Below are 8505 nucleotides of genomic sequence, written 5' to 3' on the forward strand. Positions count from 1 at the left end.
CCTTGAAATAGTACCCCATAAGTTTACATAACCTATAAAAACAACACATAAAAACATGTAAGACAATTATAAAGCATAAAAAACTTTCACACTGCAAACAAATTTTCCTTTTCCAAGCAGCTGATTTGCTATGACATTAAAACCACAAGAAATCTATTTCTTCTAGAAAAGTCTCCATAGCATATCAAGAGACGCCCCTCTCCCTAAAAAAACTAAAAGAAAACTATTCTAAAATAGTAAACTAACTAAAAGTCTCAAATTTTGTGTCTTTACATTATCAATTAAAAGTATAGGAGAAAAAAACGTGTTCTAAAAGTTTTATTCTAATTTTTATTATTCATTCTTTTAATTCTATTAATAAAGTTTTCTTTATACCCTTTAAAGTTTTAAGCCTGCTTTGCTGTCATCCTCATTCCTATCTCACAGAAAAAAAAAAAAAAAATTAATAATTCGAATAAGTGTACTGGCATTTAGCCAGCATTAAACCCACTACGTTAATTAGCATGTTAGCCAAAAATCTCAAATTAGCAAACCAAAACCACTACACTTACTACATGTGTGTAGCATACTCCTTTGTGGGCTTTCTGCAGTATTTTTGCTGGAAAAGAAGAATAATCCTTTTGTAGTGCACCAGTGTCTGCTTTTTCTCTCAGCTCCTCTGTCTAATGTCGGTAGCAGATTTTTCCTGCTTGAAGGGAAGGCATGTGCTAAGCTGACACTTCATACTCCAAGATCTGATAAAGTTCAGTGAGGGTTTGGTGCCAGCAAGGGCATTATTTGGTACCTACTGACACTTCATCACCCTTACACCGTGCTGCATAAAGCTCTTGTGGAATATGATTTTTTTTCTTTCTCCGTCATTAGAAAGTTTTAGCTACAGTGTGACCCAAAAGGAGATCTCACTGTAAGCCAAGTAAATACAGTGTCCTCCTTTCATGGAGATTACTTTTCAGGAAGAAAAATGCAGAAGATAATGTGAATAAAGCAGCTGGTTTTTATCAGCTATTTATGTAGCCAAAGAAGTCTGGGTGCCAGTGATTCTGTGGGGCCAGATTATCTGCTTTCTTGTAGTGCTTTTCTCCTCTGTCTTGTGAAGTCCGGAGGCTGGAAGGGGAAATGATTCTTAGGTGGACTTCCAGCTGCAGGGGAAAGCAGCATCTGGAGCCAGTGTATTCCAGCAAACAATAAACCAAGCAAAATATCTGTTGGTGTCACAGCAGGATCTCCTGCAGGCCACCAAGTCTGGCCTAGTGGTCAAAAGATTAAATAACTTTCCTGGAATTTATGAGTCTTTATTGTCTGATAACTCACTAGCATTTATGTATAGAATGCCTCACTGCTTTTTAAATGAGTTTTTCTTGGGAGAAAGGTATATATAGGAAGTCAGAAATAATGAGGGCTGGAAGAAAATTATTTCAGAAGGAGTTAGACTTTCCCTTGTCCCTTTTCTCCTCCAGACACTTCAGAGGAGTTGAATTCTGCTTTTCCATTAAAAAAATTAGAAGAGGATCTATAAAGTAATAGAAAAGAGAATCTGGTAAGAAATGAATTGGCACCCCTTTCCTAAGGCATAGCACATAATTGTAGCCAGCAGTATTGGATAGAAGGAAGTGCAAGCAGTAAACGTTTAAATTACAATGGTTTGTTTGACTTATATATGTTGAATTTCAGGTTTGCTGCCTAAGAAGCTCCACTCAGAAATCCCACAGTGATTGTCTTGTAAAGGAAGTCTGAGGTTTAGAGACAGAGTTTAGAGAAGATAGCCTCCAATGCCAGCAAGAGTAACCTCGAAGGATGACAGCAGTTTACAAAAAATACCAAGCAATTAGTAAGAAAAGTTTAGAAAAGTAGCATGTGAAACATGAGGCAAAACAATTATTGTCTACATACAATGTGTTTCTTCCTACTGCTGTTGCTAAGGTAACAATCTATTCTGATGCTAACAATGAAGAACATTACTGTTGCTACTTAATTTCTGTTTGAGCAAACATACAACTCTTTTGGTACTTCTTTTTGTTCAGCAGTTCAGGATCAGGCCTAGAGGAAGCAGCAGGTGATGCTCCTTGATCCCTGTGTGACTCAGTTTGATAACCAGCAGAACTGGTATTCAGAGGCTGTTTGTCCCCCATAAAAAAGTGCTTACAGCATTACACACTCTCAAGCAACCTCACAGAGAACAGGTCTCATGTGAAGATCCAAGCTGAATTTGGAGGGTTGAGCACTAAGGAGACCTGATCTGTGAATTTCTGTTTCAACAGGTTTAGTGAGAACTTAAAATTGCAATACATGTTGAGATGTTTTTCACAAAAGACTAATGAAAATATATTCTGGAGCAATGTTCAGAGAGTATGTCATTAGTAGATTATGTTTGAAGAAGGTAAGTGTATGAGAGCAGTGCATCACAGTGTTACCTTTTTAACAGATAGAATTTTTCTTTCCTCATACAAGATTCAATTCAGATTTGTCCCAGATGGTTGTTTTCATAATACAGACTTTCAGGACGCAGTACAGTATTTTTAATGTTCTATCAGGTGCTTGTTATACTTAAGAAACAGTTATTCACCACCTTTAGAAGTGAACTGGGAATTTATTTAAGTCCATATATTTGTCTATACAAATTTCATTTCATATAATAGTGGCACACTTGATTGGATTATTTAAATGCTGCTTTTCTTCTCAAAGAAGAAAACTCCTTTCTTTTTATTAGCTGCCATGGGAAGTCATAGCTACACAATGTCTTGTGAAGAGTGCCAGTTGGTATGTCAGTAGTTAGCTGGCTTTCAGTAAAAAGAAGTGAAGAAGGCACTCCAGTTATCCAGCATGACTGAGAGAGGCTTTTCAGTTAAGTGTTACGTGGCTGTCCTGTTTAAATCCCTTATCTGTAGTCTGCTACTTTTGAATTGGGTTTTAAAAATTGCAAAGGTCCTGTTCTGAGTGGCAGGAGAGGAGGGTGGGTGTTTGTCCCTCCTACGCAAGGAGAGGACACTGACATTGCAGGTGCAGCCGGCTGGTCCCTCTGGCTGTTCCTCCAGTGTCCCTCTCCTGTGAGCCCTTTCAGTCCATGAACTTTCCTGCTTTCAGCTAATGCCTTTCAAGATGTGGAGGGGAAACTTTAGTCTGATGCAGGGTGCCCTCTTGTGATACAAATGAAACAAATCCAGAGAGCCGGGTGGGATGGGATGAGGAAAATTGAATGAAAGTTCCCAAGAAAAAATGTGTTAGGATTGTGACCATACCCAGAAGGCAGCAACTGCTTTATCTCCACACTCTACAACTTCTGCCAACATGTGGTGTGAAGCCAATGAGAATTAAGCATCATAATGAATTTTACTGGGGCATATTTCCTGCCCAACTTAATTTCTCTCAGCTTTTTCCCTGAAATAGCTACCTTGTAATTGAAATAAAGCTAAAAGCAAGCAGTGATTCAGGTAGGGCACTACATCCTGGTTTGAACCACCTGGAAAGCTGGTTTCTTTGGAATAAAGGAAATGAGATTCAGCACAGATGTTATCTTGCTTAATGCCCAACTGAAAAGTGTTCAGGTATTTTGAGATTGAGATGGAGTAAAATGCAGAATGAAAAAAAGAAGAGCATTGAGAGCATGATCAGAATTATCTCCTTGTAATTTTAGGTCCTGCTGAGTCAAGATTACACTCTTTGAATGTTTCTCTCAGGATTTGCCATGTATGGTATATGATTCAACATAAATGTTCTCTTGTAATTCCTTTTTTTCCTCTTAACTGCAGATGGGGACAGGCAAACCCCAAAAAGAACTCTAGGGTTTTTTATAAAGAAAAAAGCAACAAGCCTGCCATCATGCACTCATTTAATTTTTGGAAACAAATACTCAAGTACTTGGGGAATGAACCCAATGAGCATATTAAAATGGTTATGAATAAATTTATTCTCCCTCTCTCCCCTTTCTCCCAGGCTTGTCATTGGTCAAATGCAAAAACATTGGTTCTAAGTGCTGTCTCTTACATGTTATTTCAATCACATTCTTGCTGCTTTTCTCAGTCCGTTCATTTATCAGTTTGATATCACATTGCTTCTGCAAACTCCTGTAAGCAGACGAGCCATCGAGTTTACAATTTGGAATTTACTTGGTTATAGAACAAATTATATAATGTAGGTAAGCTCATGGCAACAGGCTGGCTCCTGCTTTTCCAGCAGCAAACATTTGAAAGCAAAATGGCCTTAAAACAGTTGTCTGAAGTTGAGGAAATTGCTTGTCTTGGAAATACATTAGGTTTTGAAGAAACACTGAACAGAGATAGAGACAGACCAGAGCCAGAGGTAGGGAGTATCTGCTCATTCTTGAGACCAGTCTTTTGTGTCAAGTTACATTTGCCATGGGCTCTGGGCAAAAGAGCTTTGTATACTGAGAGATTCACCTGATGTCACACCTACAATCCAGGGTGTTGCACATGTAGATTAAGACACTGGAAAGAACCAGGCACCTCCAGCACTTCATCTCCTCTCAAGTGAAGTGATCTCACTCTTTGCTGTGCTTCCTGGAAAAGGTAAAATGAGGGTTGATCCCGCATTTAGTAGATGGAATACGAAGTAGTCCCTGACCCTACATATTTCTTTCAATTTATAGAATAAATATATGTGTCCTAGTGCACTGTATCTCAGTGGGGGAGCTTGAATACCTTTCCAGATGTGTCATACACTGAAGGATCTGTGTCTTAAGTAAGCAGTTCTTCAGCATGTACTAAAACAAACTGAAGTTCCTTTCTCTTCTTGCACTACAGAGCCAAAGTATACACAAAATGTATCCCAGAAAAAGAGGGGCTGGAGACTGCAGGCAGATGGAGGTGGTCTGGAAAGGACCACACACATTGTCTGGAAATATTCCTGCTTCCAACTGCTCCTGGCTGTCTCAGGGAGGATTGGGGTGCAGTTATCTGTAGCTGGCAGAGCTGACTGAAGCTATTCTTTGCACTGTGGAGCATCTGTGTAGCAGATTCTGCCTGGGGAGGTGTCACTTGCTCTGCTGGAAGAGCCTCCTCTCCTGCTCTGAGCACACTTGCACTGCAGAAGTGACTTGCAATCTGTTGGGCACAGTCTGCCCCTTCTTCTAAACACCCAGGGCTAGCAGGTCCCTGAGGCTTGATGAGGGGAGAAAATGAGTAACAAGGTAAAAGGGAAACAAAACTGAAAATAAATCCTTTCTGCGTAAGCAGAATTTGTTTTTCCTATCACTGTGCCACAGTATAAGAAAAAAAGACCCTGCAGCCCTCCCTTGTTTGGCTTCCCTTGTTCGGCTGCCATCACCAGCTCAACCACCAGATGTCTGCACCGAACAGAAAACCGAAATGTAGCACTGAGACGAGCAGCTGGGAAAAGAAATTAAAAGAGGCAAAAAATGACAGGGAGGAAAAGTGCAAAGGGAGCTGTAAGGTTTCTTTCCAGGCCTCGACACCGTTGAGGCAGGGATGATCCTCAGGCCCTCCCGGTGAGCTTTCATCTCACTGTGCAGGACTATATTTCCACCACCTGTGATGTTGAACTGAGATGGATCTCTTTGGAGAGTGCCCAGGAAAAGGGAGTGTTTGGAAGCAGTGCTGTGGCTGTTTAACCTGCCTGCTCAAACTTATGACTTGATGGGCAGTCCCACAGGAGAACTTTTTCCATGTAAGGATGAGACCTGGGTCAACACCAGAAAAGCTTTGCGAGCAAAAAGTAACCACAATAGCAAGATGCTTTGAAATGTGATATGTGATAGTTGAACTAGAAAAAATAAGAGTGTCTTTTCAAAGTGTACTAGGTCACAACTGAATCCTAACACCATCTATTCTTCCATGTATTCTAAAGACTGGTTTCTGTTTGGGAATTAAGAAGCAATGCCATTTCTCTCATAGAGTTCCTCTTTTGTATGCCATAATCTTTGTTATCATATCTGCATGAAGAGGCTGCTGAAGACATCCTAGCAACATTCAACCTGTCAATCAATTGTAAAGAGAGGCAGTAAAATTTGGTGAACTTTGCCCAGTGACCATTTTAGCGGGATGAGAAGCTATTTTTCCCACAAGGTTGAGGAGAAAGATATTTTTTTTTTGCAAATGGGGACAGAAAGAAAAGCAGGATATCTCCTGTTATCTGCCGCCTCCTGATCAACCACTATTGTGATCCTGGCGTCAAGCCAGGACTGCAGCACCACCTCTTGCCGAGGGTGTTGTCCCAAAAATGCTTCTCTCACCCAATGTGCAAGAGGCCAATTCACAGACTTGAGACACTTATTTACAGTTCTGTGCAGACAGAGGTGCTGGGTGGCAAACTCACAAAGCCAGCATGACAGCTTCCAAAACCCTTCGCTAAAAAGATGCTTGTTTTTTTTTTCCTTGATAACAGTGCAGCTTAGATTATTGATGTGCTTTAGGTTTCAAACAATGTTTTTCTGATTGTTTGATTTTTAATTATGTTACTAGATGAGCCAAAACCACAAGAACAACCCCACATCCACAATAAATAAAAAAACTTTTATTTGAGGTGGAAGGGAAGAAGGGATCAATCCCAAAAAAAACACTCTTTCTGGAAGTAGGGTGGGCAAGTGAGACTGTGTTGTGTTTGAGGTCCCTTTTCTAGATTACCAATTCAACGGGCTAGTCACAAAGTTAAGAGCAAAATTCTTAAAATAAAGAAATATTTCCCAAGGCATGAAAGAAGCAGAAGCACTGTTATTTTCTAATTCCTGTTTGATTTCTACCTAAAAAAAAAAAAAAAAAACAGCAAAAAAGCAACATTTAACACCATCAATTTTATTCTGCTACAAAACATGAAAGCAGCAGAAGGGTACAATCTAAATCCCCATGTTTTCAAGCTCCTGCTCCTCAATACTTCATGGCAATAAATGTCTCATCTATTTCTCTCTAAGACAACAGTACAAATGGAAAGGATTAACAACAGGCCACCCCTGTTGTGCTTCACAGGTTTATTGCTGCCCCTGCAGTTTGCAGATAGGACAATGGTTATTATGGGATATAGGCCTTTTGTGATATGATTGCACAGCTTTTTCTTTCACAATAACACCAAAGTAAGTTGCAGGCTTTCCAAATTTTCAAGCTAAATTCTATCAAATGAAGTTCTAATTTTTCTTGACCAAAGCACCCCTAATTTTTCCGAAACCTACTGCTACCCTGAAACAAGTTCTGAGGGATAAAAAGGCTCTGTAAGATATCTAAGGAATTTTTAGAAGAGGTGTGACAGCTGGACCTGCCCACACAGGTATGAGGCCAGACAGTGCCCTGCAGCTCACCTCAGTCCTTTCAAGCCTGGAATGCTGATCTCCAAAAGGTTCTGGGAGGTGAACTCCTGGGTGTTCCCGTTCCCGTTACTTTTTTCACTTTATCAGCAAAGAGCAAGACCTCACAGAGTCCTGGTGTACCACAAACAGGGAGCAGGCTCTGGATTCCTGACTGCATTTCTTACCAACTTTGCTACAGGAGAAGAAACTGCCTCAGGGAATTGGAGTCAGTCGCTGCATCCCAGAGCAGCTCACTTGCAGAGGGGTTGCTGGGACAAGTTTTCTCATCACATGCTTCACTGAGTACTACAACATTTCTGGTTTGAGACTGTTGAGTAGTGAAATGTATGTGACCAGCATTTTTTTATCATTTTTTTTCTTTTGGGGGCCGATCCTGTTAGAATTTATGTGAGCTGCTTCATCCCAGACATGGACAGAAATTGTGGAACACTGAGATCTGTTGGAACCAAAGGAAGATTTATAAGTGGGCAGTCCCAAAAGGAGAGGGTAATTGTAAAGAAGAAAATTGGAGAGGCAGTGTCCTAGAGGCCAACAGGATGTCATTAGACTAAGTCTTCTTGACAGCATCCCTAGGAGAGGTATGTATGCACCTCTTTGCCTGTTGTAAAATCCTTTCATCCTTGGTTTGTCAGGCTGTTTGGGTGAACAACCCTTGGAGACATGTTTTGAACCGACATAAAGATATGTGCTAAGAGATAACAGCCCTTCAGGGAGAGAAACGCTGTAATCTACCAGGAGTCAATGTTGAACATGGGCAATGCTCCATTCTGGGGCAAGCCTGCGTGAAGATACATCCTAGGACATGGCAAGCTCCTCGCAGGCTGTGCAGTGGTGTTTGAGGGTCACTCTGCGAGAACAAGGGCTGCAGGATCTCTGCAGCTGCGTGCCCGGCGGCCACGCCAAGACCCACACACACAGAGCAGCGGACAGCAAACAGGACAAACACCTGTCGCCCCGAGCTGGGCCCTGCATTTCCCTCTCTGCCAGGTGGGGTGAGCCCGGCTCGGGACGGGCTGCGGCTCCCTGCCGAGCGCGGCCCGGGCTGCCCGCCCTGCCCGGCTGCCGCCCCCGCACCGCTGAGGGAGGGACCGAGGGGCCGAGGGAGGGCCGGCCCGGCCCCGCCGCCCCTCTCCCGCCCCGCCGCATCCCCGGCCGCCCGTGAGGGAGCGGCAGCGGCTTCGTGCCCAGCCCGGCTCCGCGGGGAGCAGCGCTCCGGCCCCGCTCCAGCCGGGCAC

At 42.3% G+C, this 8505-nt stretch overlaps 1 protein-coding gene across 1 annotated transcript in view; it reads left to right on the forward strand.

Annotated features, from left to right (window-relative positions):
* The first annotated feature begins 7714 nt into the window (after nt 1-7714).
* PRKG2 (protein kinase cGMP-dependent 2) overlaps nt 7715-8505 on the forward strand; it is a 23426-nt gene continuing 22635 nt past the window's right edge. Inside the window, exon 1 of the mRNA XM_041412110.1 lies at nt 7715-7848. The gene's annotated coding sequence lies outside the window, so the exon portion shown is untranslated. The remainder of the gene's footprint in view (nt 7849-8505) is intronic.

This window comes from Onychostruthus taczanowskii, unplaced genomic scaffold (assembly GCF_017590055.1).
Source record: "Onychostruthus taczanowskii isolate IOZ18803 unplaced genomic scaffold, ASM1759005v1 scaffold38, whole genome shotgun sequence".
Lineage (NCBI taxonomy): Eukaryota > Metazoa > Chordata > Aves > Passeriformes > Passeridae > Onychostruthus > Onychostruthus taczanowskii.